The sequence below is a fragment of the Hyla sarda genome, chromosome 1, assembly GCF_029499605.1.
Source record: "Hyla sarda isolate aHylSar1 chromosome 1, aHylSar1.hap1, whole genome shotgun sequence".
NCBI classification, from domain to species: domain Eukaryota; kingdom Metazoa; phylum Chordata; class Amphibia; order Anura; family Hylidae; genus Hyla; species Hyla sarda.
Genome location: NC_079189.1, coordinates 184,679,632 through 184,696,770, shown reverse-complemented (window position 1 = coordinate 184,696,770; position 17,139 = coordinate 184,679,632). Strand labels below are relative to the sequence as shown.

The 17,139-nt window shown below is 45.1% G+C and overlaps 1 non-coding gene across 1 annotated transcript; it reads left to right on the top strand.

The window, feature by feature from the left end:
- Window positions 1–10,090: 10,090 nt before the first annotated feature.
- On the top strand, window positions 10,091–10,162 carry TRNAC-GCA (transfer RNA cysteine (anticodon GCA)). Its single transcript has one exon. It is a non-coding gene; the product is annotated as a tRNA-Cys (tRNA).
- The last annotated feature ends 6,977 nt before the right edge of the window (window positions 10,163–17,139 follow it).

Sequence of the window (17,139 nt, the reverse complement as noted above, 5' to 3'; positions counted from 1 at the left end):
TGTATAACTTTTTGGCACCTGTTGTTTTGACAAAAAGAGAAAATGCACAAAGGGGGGGCTCGAACCTAACAAACCTGTATACCTTTTTGGCACCAGTTGTTTTGACAAAAAGAGAAAATGCACAAAGGGGGGCTCAAACCTAAGACCAAGCTACTTCTTAGGCTTGCTATATCTACAATTGGAGCCCCCCTCTCTTTTTGGCACGCAGGGCTTGCAGATGATAAGTACTGGAACGATTGAGAGCTTTAAATGTATGTAACTTACAAATCTGTATAACTTTTTGACACCAGTTGATTTAAAAAAATAATTTTTTCCCACCTGTTCAGATACATTTGACTGGAACAGTACAGGCAAGCCGAAGAGCTAGTTCGGACTTAGGTTCGAATCCCCCCTCTGTGCATTTACACTGGAAAGCTTTGTGTTGCGGTGGTATAGCTCAGTGGTAGAGCATTTGACTGCAGATCAAGAGGTCCTTGGTTCAAATCCGAGTGCCCCTTAACACACATTTTTTTTGCTTTACAACTTAACCATATCCCACAAATGTAGTTTCTTGCAGAAAATCGCCTCATCCAGTCAATGAGCAGCCACCTTGGAGCGCAGAGGTTCAAGAGGTCCTTGGTTCAAATCCAAGTGCCTGCTAATGCATAATTTTTTCTTTACAGCTCAACCATATCTCATCTATGTAGTTTATTGCAAAAAATTTGCAATGTTGAGGTACAGACATTGCTAATTTTTTAGCAATAGCTCAGTGGTGGAGCATTGTGGTCAGGCAGAAAAGAACTATAGAACTTCTAAGGTTCAAATCTCCCCCCCCCCCTCAAAACCCTCTCCTCCCTTCCATGGTGCAGTTACTCTGTGTGCCAAAACAGGACAAGACCTTGGTCTCTGCATTTTGTTGCCAAGCAGCTCCCATGGCTTTGTGGTTAGAGCTGCTGCCTTGGAGCGCAGAGGTTGTGAGTTTGAATCCTGTTGAGACCCTGATGATGAAAGATGTCAAATGAGATTGATCGTGAGAACCTGGGATGACTGGAGGATTGGAGAGCCATGGATCATGGGACTGAAAGATATCGATGGATGGACTGAGTCAAGCGGATGTCAAGGAGAGCAGATTGGAGAGCAGTGGGACTGGAGGAGATCGATGGACTGAGGAGAGGAGGCTTTCAAGGTAAGTGGTCAGAGAGTGTTGTGGGGCATTGTGGACGGTGATCCACTAGAATGGAGGAATCTAGGTTGTGGATCTACCAAAAGTGGTGTTGTGTCTGTTGTGGGATGTTGAAAATAAAAAGGTGGGGGGTTTTATTTGCTTTTTTATTTATACCAATAAAATGGTCTCCCCTTCTACCAATCACCATTGCCTCCAGCCCTTCACTCTAACTACCACCACCACCACCACTCACTAACACCCCAACTACCTTCTTCCTAAGCACCTTCCTCCCCACCCACATCACATCCACTTCTCCATCACCTTCTGGATGCCCAACCATCAACCACTTCACACACACACTTACCTTAACATCCTCCGATTTCTCACTCCATCACCTTGCTCTGCTGCCAGCCTCAGGGTCTTCACAGGATTCGAATTCACAACCTCTTTGCTCCAATGCAGCAGCTCTAACCACTAACCATCGATGGACTGAGGAGAGGAGGCTTTCAAGGTAAGTGGTCAGAGAGTGTTGTGGGGCATTGTGGACGCAGATCCACTAGAATGGAGGAATCTAGGTTGTGGATCTACCAAAAGTGGTGTTGTGTCTGTTGTGGGATGTTGAAAATAAAAAGGTGGGGGTTTTTATTTGCTTTTTTTATACCAATAAAATGGTCTCCCCCTCTACCAATCACCATTGCCTCCAGCCCTTCACTCCAACTACCACAAACCTGTATAACTTTTTGGCACCAGTTGTTTTGACAAAAAGAGAAAATGCACAAAGGGGGGCTCAGACCTCAGACCAAGCTACTTCTTAGGCTTGCTATATCTACAATTGGAGCCCCCCTCTCTTTTTGGCACGCAGGGCACGCAGATGATAAGTACTGGAACGATTGAGAGCTTTAAATGTATGTAACTTACAAATCTGTATAACTTTTTGGCACCTGTTGTTTTGACAAAAAGAGAAAATGCACAAAGGGGGGGCTCGAACCTAACAAACCTGTTTTCCTTTTTTGGCACCAGTTGTTTTGACAAAAAGAGAAAATGCACAAAGGGGGGCTCAAACCTAAGACCAAGCTACTTCTTAGGCTTGCTATATCTACAATTGGAGCCCCCCTCTCTTTTTGGCACGCAGGGCACGCAGATGATAAGTACTGGAACGATTGAGAGCTTTAAATGTATGTAACTTACAAATCTGTATAACTTTTTTACACCAGTTGATTTAAAAAAATAATTTTTTCCCACCTGTTCAGATACATTTGACTGGAACAGTACAGGCAAGCCGAAGAGCTAGTTCGGACTTAGGTTCGAATCCCCCCTCTGTGCATTTACACTGGAAAGCTTTGTGTTGCGGTGGTATAGCTCAGTGGTAGAGCATTTGACTGCAGATCAAGAGGTCCTTGGTTCAAATCCGAGTGCCCCTTAACACACATTTTTTTTGCTTTACAACTTAACCATATCCCACAAATGTAGTTTCTTGCAGAAAATCGCCTCATCCAGTCAATGAGCAGCCACCTTGGAGCGCAGAGGTTCAAGAGGTCCTTGGTTCAAATCCAAGTGCCTGCTAATGCATAATTTTTTCTTTACAGCTCAACCATATCTCATCTATGTAGTTTATTGCAAAAAATTTGCAATGTTGAGGTACAGACATTGCTAATTTTTTAGCAATAGCTCAGTGGTGGAGCATTGTGGTCAGGCAGAAAAGAACTATAGAACTTCTAAGGTTCAAATCTCCCCCCCCCCCTCAAAACCCTCTCCTCCCTTCCATGGTGCAGTTACTCTGTGTGCCAAAACAGGACAAGACCTTGGTCTCTGCATTTTGTTGCCAAGCAGCTCCCATGGCTTTGTGGTTAGAGCTGCTGCCTTGGAGCGCAGAGGTTGTGAGTTTGAATCCTGTGAAGACCCTGATGATGAAAGATGTCAAATGAGATTGATCGTGAGAACCTGGGATGACTGGAGGATTGGAGAGCCATGGATCATGGGACTGAAAGATATCGATGGATGGACTGAGTCAAGCGGATGTCAAGGAGAGCAGATTGGAGAGCAGTGGGACTGGAGGAGATCGATGGACTGAGGAGAGGAGGCTTTCAAGGTAAGTGGTCAGAGAGTGTTGTGAGGCATTGTGGACGGTGATCCACTAGAATGGAGGAATCTAGGTTGTGGATCTACCAAAAGTGGTGTTGTGTCTGTTGTGGGATGTTGAAAATAAAAAGGTGGGGGGTTTTATTTGCTTTTTTATTTATACCAATAAAATGGTCTCCCCTTCTACCAATCACCATTGCCTCCAGCCCTTCACTCTAACTACCACCACCACCACCACTCACTAACACCCCAACTACCTTCTTCCTAAGCACCTTCCTCCCCACCCACATCACATCCACTTCTCCATCACCTTCTGGATGCCCAACCATCAACCACTTCACACACACACTTACCTTAACATCCTCCGATTTCTCACTCCATCACCTTGCTCTGCTGCCAGCCTCAGGGTCTTCACAGGATTCGAATTCACAACCTCTTTGCTCCAATGCAGCAGCTCTAACCACTAACCATCGATGGACTGAGGAGAGGAGGCTTTCAAGGTAAGTGGTCAGAGAGTGTTGTGGGGCATTGTGGACGCAGATCCACTAGAATGGAGGAATCTAGGTTGTGGATCTACCAAAAGTGGTGTTGTGTCTGTTGTGGGATGTTGAAAATAAAAAGGTGGGGGTTTTTATTTGCTTTTTTTATACCAATAAAATGGTCTCCCCCTCTACCAATCACCATTGCCTCCAGCCCTTCACTCCAACTACCACAAACCTGTATAACTTTTTGGCACCAGTTGTTTTGACAAAAAGAGAAAATGCACAAAGGGGGGCTCAGACCTCAGACCAAGCTACTTCTTAGGCTTGCTATATCTACAATTGGAGCCCCCCTCTCTTTTTGGCACGCAGGGCACGCAGATGATAAGTACTGGAACGATTGAGAGCTTTAAATGTATGTAACTTACAAATCTGTATAACTTTTTGGCACCTGTTGTTTTGACAAAAAGAGAAAATGCACAAAGGGGGGGCTCGAACCTAACAAACCTGTTTTCCTTTTTTGGCACCAGTTGTTTTGACAAAAAGAGAAAATGCACAAAGGGGGGCTCAAACCTAAGACCAAGCTACTTCTTAGGCTTGCTATATCTACAATTGGAGCCCCCCTCTCTTTTTGGCACGCAGGGCACGCAGATGATAAGTACTGGAACGATTGAGAGCTTTAAATGTATGTAACTTACAAATCTGTATAACTTTTTTACACCAGTTGATTTAAAAAAATAATGTTTTCCCACCTGTTCAGATACATTTTGACTGGAACAGTACAGGCAAGCCGAAGAGCTAGTTCGGACTTAGGTTTGAATCCCCCCTCTGTGCATTTACACTGGCAAGGTTTGTGTTGCGGGGGTATAGCTGAGTGGTAGAGCATTTGACTGCAGATCAAGAGGTCCTTGGTTCAAATCCGAGTGCCCCCTAACACGCATTTTTTTGCTTTACAACTTAACCATATCCCACAAATGTAGTTTCTTGCAGAAAATCGCCTCATCCAGTCAATGAGCAGCCACCCTGGAGCGCAGAGGTTCAAGAGGTCCTTGGTTCAAATCCAAGTGCCTGCTAATGCATAATTTTTTCTTTACAGCTCAACCATGTCTCATGTATGTAGTTTATTGCAAAAAATTTGCAATGTTGAGGTACAGACATTGCTAATTTTTTAGCAATAGCTCAGTGGTGGAGCATTGTGGTCAGGCAGAAAAGAACTATAGAACTTCTAAGGTTCAAATCTCCCCCCCCCCCCTCAAAACCCTCTTCTCCCTTCCTCTGTGCAGTTACTCTGTGTGCCAAAACAGGACAAGACCTTGGTCTCTGCATTTTGTTGCCAAGCAGCTCCCATGGCATTGTGGTTAGAGCTGCTGCCTTGGAGCGCAGAGGTTGTGAGTTTGAATCCTGTGAAGATCCTGATGATGAAAGATGTCAAATGAGATTGATCGTGAGAACCTGGGATGACTGGAGGATTGGAGAGCCATGGATCATGGGACTGAAAGATATCGATGGATGGACTGAGTCAAGTGGATGTCAAGGAGAGCAGATTGGAGAGCAGTGGGACTGGAGGAGATCGATGGACTGAGGAGAGGAGGCTTTCAAGGTAAGTGGTCAGAGAGTGTTGTGGGGTATTGTGGACGGTGATCCACTAGAATGGAGGATTCTAGGTTGTGGATCTACCAAAAGTGGTGTTGTGTCTGTTGTGGGATGTTGAAAATATAAAGGTGGGGGTTTTTATTTGCTTTTTTATTTATGCCAATAAAATGGTCTCCCCTTCTACCAATCACCATTGCCTCCAGCCCTTCACTCCAACTACCACCACCATTCACTAACACCCCAACTACCTTCTTCCTCAGCACCTTCCTCCCCACCCACATCACATCCACTTCTCCATCACCTTCTGGATGCCCAACCATCAACCACTTCACACACACACACACTTACCTTAACATCCACCGATTTCTCACTCCATCACCATGCTCTGCTGCCAGCCTCAGGGTCTTCACAGGATTTGAACTCACAACCTCTTTGCTCCAAGGCAGCAGCTCTAACCACTAGACCATGAAAGCTACATGGAAACTGGCAACGATGACAGTGGTCTTGGCCTGTTTTGACAAAATGAGAAAATGCACAAAGGGGGGCTCGGACCTCAGACCGAGCTACTTCTTAGGCTTGCTATATCTACAATCCGAGCCCCCCTCTTTTTTGGCACGCAGGGCACACAGATGATAAGTACTGGAATGATTGAGAGCTTTAAATGTATGTAACTTACAAACCTGTATAACTTTTTGGCACCAGTTGTTTTGACAAAAAGAGAAAATGCACAAAGGGGGGCTCAGACCTCAGACCAAGCTACTTCTTAGGCTTGCTATAGCTACAATTGGAGCTCCCCTCTCTTTTTGGCACGCAGGGCACGCAGATGATAAGTACTGGAACGATTGAGAGCTTTAAATGTATGTAACTTACGAATCTGTATAACTTTTTGGCACCTGATGTTTTGACAAAAAGAGAAAATGCACAAAGGGGGGGCTCGAACCTAACAAACCTGTATAACTTTTTGGCACCAGTTGTTTTGACAAAAAGAGAAAATGCACAAAGGGGGGCTCAAACCTAAGACCAAGCTACTTCTTAGGCTTGCTATATCTACAATTGGAGCCCCCCTCTCTTTTTGGCACGCAGGGCACGCAGATGATAAGTACTGGAACGATTGAGAGCTTTAAATGTATGTAACTTACAAATCTGTATAACTTTTTGACACCAGTTGATTTAAAAAAATAATTTTTTCCCACCTGTTCAGATACTATAGAACTTCTAAGGTTCAAATCTCCCCCCCCCCCCCCCCTCAAAACCCTCTCCTCCCTTCCTCTGTGCAGTTACTCTGTGTGCCAAAACAGGACAAGACCTTGGTCTCTGCATTTTGTTGCCAAGCAGCTCCCATGGCATTGTGGTTAGAGCTGCTGCAGCTGCTTGGAGCGCAGAGGTTGTGAGTTCGAATCCTGTGAAAACCCTGATGATGGAAGATGTTAAATGAGATTGATCGTGAGAACCTGGGATGACTGGAGGATTGGAGAGCCATGGATCATGGGACTGAAAGATAACGATGGATGTCAAGGAGAGCAGATTGGAGAGCAATGGGACTGGAGGAGATCGATGGACTGAGGAGAAGAGGCTTTCAAGGTAAGTGGTCAGAGAGTGTTGTGGAGCATTGTGGACGGTGATCCACTAGAATAGAGGCTTCTAGGTTGTAGATCTACCAAAAGTGGTGTTGTGTCTGTTGTGGGATGTTGAAAATAAAAAGGAGTGGGTTTTTATTTGCTTTTTTTTTATACCAATAAAATGGTCTCCCCTTCTACCAATCACCATTGCCTCCAGCCCTTCACTCCAACTACCACCAGCACTCACTCACACCCCAACTACCTTCTTCCTCAGCACCTTCCTCCCCACCCACTTTTCGATGCCCAACCATCAACCACACACACTTACCATCCACCGATTTCTCACTCCATCACCATGCTCTGCTGCCAGCCTCAGGGTCTTCACAGGATTTGAACTCACAACCTCTTTGCTCCAAGGCAGCAGCTCTAACCACTAGACCATGAAAGCTACCTGGAAACTGGTAACGATAACGATAACGATGACGATGACGATGACGATGACGATGACGATGACGATGACGATGACGATGACAGTGGTCTTGGCCTGTTTTCACAAAATGAGAAAATGCACAAAGGGGGGCTCGGCCCTCAGACCGAGCTACTTCTTAGGCTTGCTATATCTACAATCCGAGCCCCCCTCTCTTTTTGGCACGCAGGGCATGCAGATGATAAGTACTGGAATGATTGAGAGCTTTAAATGTATGTAACTTACAAACCTGTATAACTTTTTGGCACCAGTTGTTTTGACAAAAAGAGAAAATGCACAAAGGGAGGCTCGGACCTAACAAACCTGTATAACTTTTTGGCACCAGTTGTTTTGACAAAAAGAGAAAATGCACAAAGGGGGGCTCGGACCTCAGACCGAGCTACTTCTTAGGCTTGCTATATCTACAATCCGAGCCCCCCTCTCTTTTTGGCACGCAGGGCACGCAGATGATAAGTACTGGAATGATTGAGAGCTTTAAATGTATGTAACTTACAAACCTGTATAACTTTTTGGCACCAGTTGATTTAAAAAAATAATTTTTTCCCACCTGTTCAGATACATTTGACAGGAACAGTACAGGCAAGCCGAAGAGCTAGTTCGGACTTAGGTTCGAATCCCCCTCGGTGCGTTTACACTGGAAAGCTTTGTGTTGCGGGGGTATAGCTCAGTGGTAGAGCATTTGACTGCAGCTCAAGAGGTCCTTGCTTCAAATCCGAGTGCCCCCTAACACACATTTTTTTGCTTTACAACTTAACCATATCCCACAAAAGTAGTTTCTTGCAGAAAATCGCCTCATCCAGTCAATGAGCAGCCACCCTGGAGCGCAGAGGTTCAAGAGGTCCTTGGTTCAAATCCAAGTGCCTGCTAATGCATAATTTTTTCTTTACAGCTCAACCATATCTCATGTATGTAGTTTATTGCAAAAAAATTGCAATGTTGAGGTACAGACATTGCTAATTTTTTAGCAATAGCTCAGTGGTGGAGCATTGTGGTCAGGCAGAAAAGAACTATAGAACTTCTAAGGTTCAAATCTCCCCCCCCCCCATCAAAACCCTCTCCTCCCTTCCTCTGTGCAGGTACTCTGTGTGCCAAAACAGGACAAGACCTTGGTCTCTGCATTTTGTTGCCAAGCAGCTCCCATGGCATTGTGGTTAGAGCTGCTGCCTTGGAGCGCAGAGGTTGTGAGTTCGAATCCTGTGAAGACCCTGATAATGGAAGATGTTAAATGAGATTGATCGTGAGAACCTAGGATGACTGGAGGATTGGAGAGCCATGGATCGTGGGACTGGAAGATATCGATGGATTGACTGAGTCAAGCGGATGTCAAGGAGAGCAGATTGGAGAGCAGTGGGACTGGAGGAGATCGATGGACTGAGGAGAGGAGGCTTTCAAGGTAAGTGGTCAGAGAGTGTTGTAGGGCATTGTGGTCAGTGATCCACGAGAATGGAGGATTCTAGGTTGTGGATCTACCAAAAGTGGTGTTGTGTCTGTTGAAGGATGTTGAAAATAAAAAGGTGGGGGTTTTTATTTGCATTTTTTTTTATACCAATAAAATGGTCTCCCCTTCTACCAATCACCATTGCCTCCAGCCCTTCACTCCAACTACCACCACCACTCACTCACTCACTCCCCAACTACCTTCTTCCTCAGCACCTTCCTCCCCACCCACATCACATCCACTTCTCCATCACCTTCTGGATGCCCAACCATCAACCACTTCACACACACACTTACCTTAACATCCACCAATTTCTCACTCCATCATCATGCTCTGCTGCCAGCCTCAGGGTCTTCACAGGATTTGAACTCACAACCTCTTTGCTCCAAGGCAAAGACCATGAAAGCTACCTGGAAACTGGCAACGATGACAGTGGTCTTGGCCTGTTTTGACAAAATGAGAAAATGCACAAAGGGGGGCTCGGACCTCAGACCAAGCTACTTCTTAGGCTTGCTATATCTACAATCCGAGCCCCCCTCTCTTTTTGGCACGCAGGGCACGCAGATGATAAGTACTGGAATGATTGAGAGCTTTAAATGTATGTAACTTACAAACCTGTATAACTTTTTGGCACCAGTTGTTTTGACAAAAAGAGAAAATGCACAAAGGGAGGCTCGGACCTAACAAACCTGTATAACTTTTTGGCACCAGTTGTTTTGACAAAAAGAGAAAATGCACAAAGGGAGGCTCAGACCTCAGACCAAGCTACTTCTTAGGCTTGCTATATCTACAATTGGAGCCCCCCTCTCTTTTTGGCACGCAGGGCACGCAGATGATAAGTACTGGAACGATTGAGAGCTTTAAATGTATGTAACTTACAAAACTGTATAACTTTTTGGCACCTGTTGTTTTGACAAAAAGAGAAAATGCACAAAGGGGGGGCTCGAACCTAACAAACCTGTTTTCCTTTTTTGGCAACAGTTGTTTTGACAAAAAGAGAAAATGCACAAAGGGGGGCTCAAACCTAAGACCAAGCTACTTCTTAGGCTTGCTATATCTACAATTGGAGCCCCCCTCTCTTTTTGGCATGCAGGGCACGCAGATGATAAGTACTGGAACGATTGAGAGCTTTAAATGTATGTAACTTACAAATCTGTATAACTTTTTGACACCAGTTGATTTAAAAAAATAATTTTTTCCCACCTGTTCAGATACATTTGACTGGAACAGTACAGGCAAGCCGGAGAGCTAGTTCGGACTTAGGTTCGAATCCCCCCCTCTGTGGGTTTACACTGGAAAGCTTTGTGTTGCGGGGGTATAGCTCAGTGGTAGAGCATTTGACTGCAGATCAAGAGGTCCTTGGTTCAAATCCGATTGCCCCCTAACACACATTTTTTTTGCTTTACAACTTAACCATATCCCACAAATGTAATTTCTTGCAGAAAATCGCCTCATCCAGTCAATGAGCAGCCACCCTGGAGCGCAGAGGTTCAAGAGGTCCTTGGTTCAAATCCAAGTGCCTGCTAATGCATAATTTTTTCTTTACAGCTCAACCATATCTCATGTATGTAGTTTATTGCAAAAAATTTGCAATGTTGAGGTACAGATATTGCTAATTTTTTAGCAATAGCTCAGTGGTGGAGCATTGTGGTCAGGCAGAAAAGAACTATAGAACTTCTAAGGTTCAAATCTCCCCCCCCCCCCCCTCAAAACCCTCTCCTCCCTTCCATGGTGCAGTTACTCTGTGTGCCAAAACAGGACAAGACCTTGGTCTCTGCATTTTGTTGCCAAGCAGCTCCCATGGCATTGTGGTTAGAGCTGCTGCCTTGGAGCGCAGAGGTTGTGAGTTTGAATCCTGTGAAGACCCTGATGATGAAAGATGTCAAATGAGATTGATCGTGAGAACCTGGGATGACTGGAGGATTGGAAAGCCATGGATCATGGGACTGAAAGATATCGATGGATGGACTGAGTCAAGCGGATGTCAAGGAGAGCAGATTGGAGAGCAGTGGGACTGGAGGAGATCGATGGACTGAGGAGAGGAGGCTTTCAAGGTAAGTGGTCAGAGAGTGTTGTGGGGCATTGTGGACGGTGATCCACTAGAATGGAGGATTCTAGGTTGTGGATCTACCAAAAGTGGTGTTGTGTCTGTTGTGGGATGTTGAAAATATAAAGGTGGGGGGTTTTTATTTGCTTTTTTATTTATACCAATAAAATGGTCTCCCCTTCTACCAATCACCATTGCCTCCAGCCCTTCACTCCAACTACCACCACCACCACTCACTAACACCCCAACTACCTTCTTCCTCAGCACCTTCCTCCCCACCCACTTCTCCATCACCTTCTGGATGCCCAACCATCAACCACTTCACACACACACTTACCTTAACATCCACCGATTTCTCACTCCATCACCATGCTCTGCTGCCAGCCTCAGGGTCTTCACAGGATTTGAACTCACAAGCTCTTTGCTCCAAGGCAGCAGCTCTAACCACTAGACCATGAAAGCTACCTGGAAACTGGAAACTGGAAACTGGAAACTGGAAACTGGAAACTGGAAACTGGAAACTGGAAACGATGACAGTGGTCTTGGCCTGTTTTGACAAAATGAGAAAATGCACAAAGGGGGGCTCGGACCTCAGACCGAGCTACTTCTTAGGCTTGCTATATCTACAATCCGAGCACCCCTCTCTTTTTGGCACGCAGAGCACGCAGATGATAAGTACTGGAATGATTGAGAGCTTTAAATGTATGTAACTTACAAACCTGTATAACTTTTTGGCACCAGTTGTTTTGACAAAAAGAGAAAATGCACAAAGGGAGGCTCGGACCTAACAAACCTGTATAACATTTTGGCACCAGTTGTTTTGACAAAAAGAGAAAATGCACAAAGGGGCTCAGACCTCAGACCAAGCTACTTCTTAGGCTTGCTATATCTACAATTGGAGCCCCCCCTCTCTTTTTGGCACGCAGGGCACGCAGATGATAAGTACTGGAACGATTGAGAGCTTTAAATGTATGTAACTTACAAATCTGTATAACTTTTTGGCACCTGTTGTTTTGACAAAAAGAGGAAATGCAGAAAGGGGGGGCTCGAACCTAACAAACCTGTATAACTTTTTGGCACCAGTTGTTTTGACAAAAAGAGAAAATGCACAAAGGGGGGCTCAAACCTAAGACCAAGCTACTTCTTAGGCTTGCTATATCTACAATTGGAGCCCCCCTCTCTTTTTGGCACGCAGGGCACGCAGATGATAAGTACTGGAACGATTGAGAGCTTTAAATGTATGTAACTTACAAATCTGTATAACTTTTTGACACCAGTTGATTTAAAAAAATAATTTTTTCCCACCTGTTCAGATACATTTGACTGGAACAGTACAGGCAAGCCGAAGAGCTAGTTCGGACTTAGGTTCGAATCCCCCCCTCTATGCGTTTACACTGGAAAGCTTTGTGTTGCGGGGGTATAGCTCAGTTGTAGAGCATTTGACTGCAGATCAAGAGGTCCTTGGTTCAAATCCGAGTGCCCCCTAACACACATTTTTTTGCTTTACAACTTAACCATATCCCACAAATTTCTTGCAGAAAATCGCCTCATTCAGTCAATGAGCAGCCACCCTGGAGCGCAGAGGTTCAAGAGGTCCTTGGTTCAAATCCAAGTGCCTGCTAATGCACAATTTTTTCTTTAAAGCTCAACCATATCTCATGTATGTAGTTTATTGCAAAAAATTTGCAATGTTGAGGTACAGTTATTGCTAATTTTTTAGCAATAGCTCAGTGGTGGAGCATTGTGGTCAGGCAGAAAAGAACTATAGAACTTCTAAGGTTCAAATCTCCCCCCCCCCCCCCGCAAAACCCTCTCCTCTCTTCCTCTGTGCAGTTACTCTGTGTGCCAAAACAGGACAAGACCTTGGTCTCTGCCTTTTGTTGCCAAGCAGCTCCCATGGCATTGTGGTTAGAGCTGCTGCCTTGGAGCGCAGAGGTTGTGAGTTCGAATCCTGTGAAGGTCCTGATGATGGAAGATGTTAAATGAGATTGATCGTGAGAACCTGGGATGATTGGAGGATTGGAGAGCCATGGATCATGGGACTGAAAGATATCAATGGATGGACTGAGTCAAGCGGATGTCAAGGAGAGCACATTGGAGAGCAGTGGGACTGGAGGAGATCGATGGACTGAGGAGAGGAGGCTTTCAAGGTAAGTGGTCAGAGAGTGTTGTGGGGCATTGTGGACGGTGATCCACTAGAATGGAGGATTCTAGGTTGTGGATCTACCAAAAGTGGTGTTGTGTCTGTTGTGGGATGTTGAAAATAAAAAGGTGGGGGGTTTTATTTGCTTTTTTATTTATACCAATAAAATGGTCTCCCCTTCTACCAATCACCATTGCCTCCAGCCCTTCACTCCAACTACCACCACCACCACCACTCACTAACACCCCAACTACCTTCTTCCTAAGCACCTTCCTCCCCACCCACATCACATCCACTTCTCCATCACCTTCTGGATGCCAAACCATCAACCACTTCACACACACACTTACCTTAACATCCTCCGATTTCTCACTCCATCACCTTGCTCTGCTGCCAGCCTCAGGGTCTTCACAGGATTCGAATTCACAACCTCTTTGCACCAATGCAGCAGCTCTAACCACTAGGCCATGAAAGCTACCTGGAAACTCGCAACAATGACAGTGGTCTTGGCCTGTTTTGACAAAATGAGAAAATGCACAAAGGGGGGCTCGGACCTAAGACCGAGCTACTTCTTAGGCTTGCTATATCTACAATCCGAGCCCCCCTCTCTTTTTGGCACGCAGGGCACGCAGATGATAAGTACTGGAATGATTGAGAGCTTTAAATGTATGTAACTTACAAACCTGTATAACTTTTTGGCACCAGTTGTTTTGACAAAAAGAGAAAATGCACAAAGGGAGGCTCGGACCTAACAAACCTGTATAACTTTCTGGCACCAGTTGTTTTGACAAAAAGAGAAAATGCACAAAGGGGGGCTCAGACCAAGCTACTTCTTAGGCTTGCTATATCTACAATTGGAGCCCCCCTCTCTTTTTGGCACGCAGGGCACGCAGATGATAAGTACTGGAACGATTGAGAGCTTTAAATGTATGTAACTTACAAATCTGTATAACTTTTTGGCACCTGTTGTTTTGACAAAAAGAGAAAATGCACAAAGGGGGGGGCTCGAACCTAACAAACCTGTATAACTTTTTGGCACCAGTTGTTTTGACAAAAAGAGAAAATGCACAAAGGGGGGCTCAAACCTAAGACCAAGCTACTTCTTAGGCTTGCTATATCTACAATTGGAGCCCCCCTCTCTTTTTGGCACGCAGGGCACGCAGATGATAAGTATTGGAACGATTGAGAGCTTTAAATGTATGTAACTTACAAATCTGTATAACTTTTTGACACCAGTTGATTTAAAAAAATATTTTTTTCCCACCTGTTCAGATACATTTGACTGGAACAGTACAGGCAAGCCGAAGAGCTAGTTCGGACTTAGGTTCGAATCCCCCCCTCTGTGCGTTTACACTGGAAAGCTTTGTGTTGCGGGGTATAGCTCAGTTGTAGAGCATTTGACTGCAGATCAAGAGGTCCTTGGTTCAAATCCGAGTGCCCCCTAACACACATTTTTTTGCTTTACAACTTAACCATATCCCACAAATTTCTTGCAGAAAATCGCCTCATCCAGTCAATGAGCAGCCACCCTGGAGCGCAGAGGTTCAAGAGGTCCTTGGTTCAAATCCAAGTGCCTGCTAATGCATAATTTTTTCTTTACAGCTCAACCATATCTCATGTATGTAGCTTATTGCAAAAAATTTGCAATGTTGAGGTACAGATATTGCTAATTTTTTAGCAATAGCTCAGTGGTGGAGCATTGTGGTCAGGCAGAAAAGAACTACAGAACTTCTAAGGTTCAAATCTCCCCCCCCCCTCAAAACCCTCTCCTCTCTTCCTCTGTGCAGTTTCTCTGTGTGCCAAAACAGGACAAGACCTTGGTCTCTGCATTTTGTTGTCAAGCAGCTCCCATGGCATTGTGGTTAGAGCTGCTGCCTTGGAGCGCAGAGGTTGTGGGTTCGAATCCTGTGAAGATCCTGATGATGGAAGATGTTAAATGAGAATGATCGTGAGAACCTTGGATGACTGGAGGATTGGAGAGCCATAGATCATGGGACTGAAAGATATCGATGGATGGAATAAGTCAAGCGAATGTCAAGGAGAGCAGATTGGAGAGCAGTGGGACTGGAGGAGATCGATGGACTGAGGAGAGGAGGCTTTCAAGGTAAGTGGTCAGAGAGTGTTGTGGGGCATTGTGGACGGTGATGAACTAGAATGGAGGATTCTAGGTTGTGGATCTACCAAAAGTGGTGTTGTGTCTGTTGTGGGATGTTGAAAATATAAAGGTGGGGTTTTTTATTTGCTTTTTTATTTATACCAATAAAATGGTCTCCCCTTCTACCAATCACCATTGCCTCCAGCCCTTCACTCCAACTACCACCACCACCACTCACTAACACCCCAACTACCTTCTTCCTCAGCACCTTCCTCCCCACCCACTTCTCCATCACCTTCTGGATGCCCAACCATCAACCACTTCACACACACACACTTACCTTAACATCCACCGATTTCTCACTCCATCACCATGCTCTGCTGCCAGCCTCAGGGTCTTCACAGGATTTGAACTCACAACCTCTTTGCTCCAAGGCAGCAGCTCTAACCACTAGACCATGAAAGCTACCTGGAAACTGGAAACTGGAAACTGGAAACTGGAAACTGGAAACTGGAAACTGGAAACTGGACACTGGACACTGGACACTGGACACTGGACACTGGACACTGGACACTGGAAACTGGCATTGATGACAGTGGTCTTTGCCTGTTTTGACAAAATGAGAAAATGCACAAAGGGGGGCTCGGACCTAAGACCGAGCTACTTCTTAGGCTTGCTATATCTACAATCCGAGCCCCCCTCTCTTTTTGGCACGCAGGGCACGCAGATGATAAGTACTGGAATGATTGAGAGCTTTAAATGTATGTAACTTACAAACCTGTATAACTTTTTGGCACCAGTTGTTTTGACAAAAAGAGAAAATGCACAAAGGGAGGCTCGGACCTAACAAACCTGTATAACATTTTGGCACCAGTTGTTTTGACAAAAAGAGAAAATGCACAAAGGGGCTCAGACCTCAGACCAAGCTACTTCTTAGGCTTGCTATATCTACAATTGGAGCCCCCCTCTCTTTTTGGCACGCAGGGCACGCAGATGATAAGTACTGGAACGATTGAGAGCTTTAAATGTATGTAACTTACAAATCTGTATAACTTTTTGACACCAGTTGATTTAAAAAAATAATTTTTTCCCACCTGTTCAGATACATTTGACTGGAACAGTACAGGCAAGCCGAAGAGCTAGTTCGGACTTAGGTTCGAATCCCCCCCTCTTCGCGTTTACACTGGCAAGCTTTGTGTTGCGGGGGTATAGCTCAGTTGTAGAGCATTTGACTGCAGATCAAGAGGTCCTTGGTTCAAATCCAAGTGCCCCCTAACACACATTTTTTTACTTTACAACTTAACCATATCCCACAAATGTAGTTTCTTGCAGAAAATCGCCTCATCCGGTCAATGAGCAGCCACCCTGGAGCGCAGAGGTTCAAGAGGTCCTTGGTTCAAATCCAAGTGCCTGCTAATGCATAATTTTTTCTTCAAAGCTCAACCATATCTCATGTATGTAGTTTATTGCAAAAAATTTGCAATGTTGAGGTACAGTTATTGCTAATTTTTTAGCAATAGCTCAGTGGTGGAGCATTGTGGTCAGGCAGAAAAGAACTATAGAACTTCTAAGGTTCAAATCTCCCCCCCCCTCAAAACCCTCTCCTCTCTTCCTCTGTGCAGTTGCTCTGTGTGCCAAAACAGGACAAGACCTTGGTCTCTGCCTTTTGTTGCCAAGCAGCTCCCATGGCATTGTGGTTAGAGCTGCTGCCTTGGAGCGCAGAGGTTGTGAGTTCGAATCCTGTCAAGATTCTGATGATGGAAGATGTTAAATGAGATTGATCGTGAGAACCTGGGATGACTGGAGGATTGGAGAGCCATGGATCATGGGACTGAAAGATATTGATGGATGGACTGAGTCAAGCGGATGTCAAGGAGAGCAGATTGGAGAGCAGTGGGACTGGAGGAGATCGATGGACTGAGGAGAGGAGGCTTTCAAGGTAAGTGGTCAGAGAGTGTTGTGGGGCATTGTGGACGGTGATCCACTAGAATGGAGGATTCTAGGTTGTGGATCTACCAAAAGTGGTATTGTGTCTGTTGTGGGATGTTGAAAATAAAAAGGTGGGGGGTTTTATT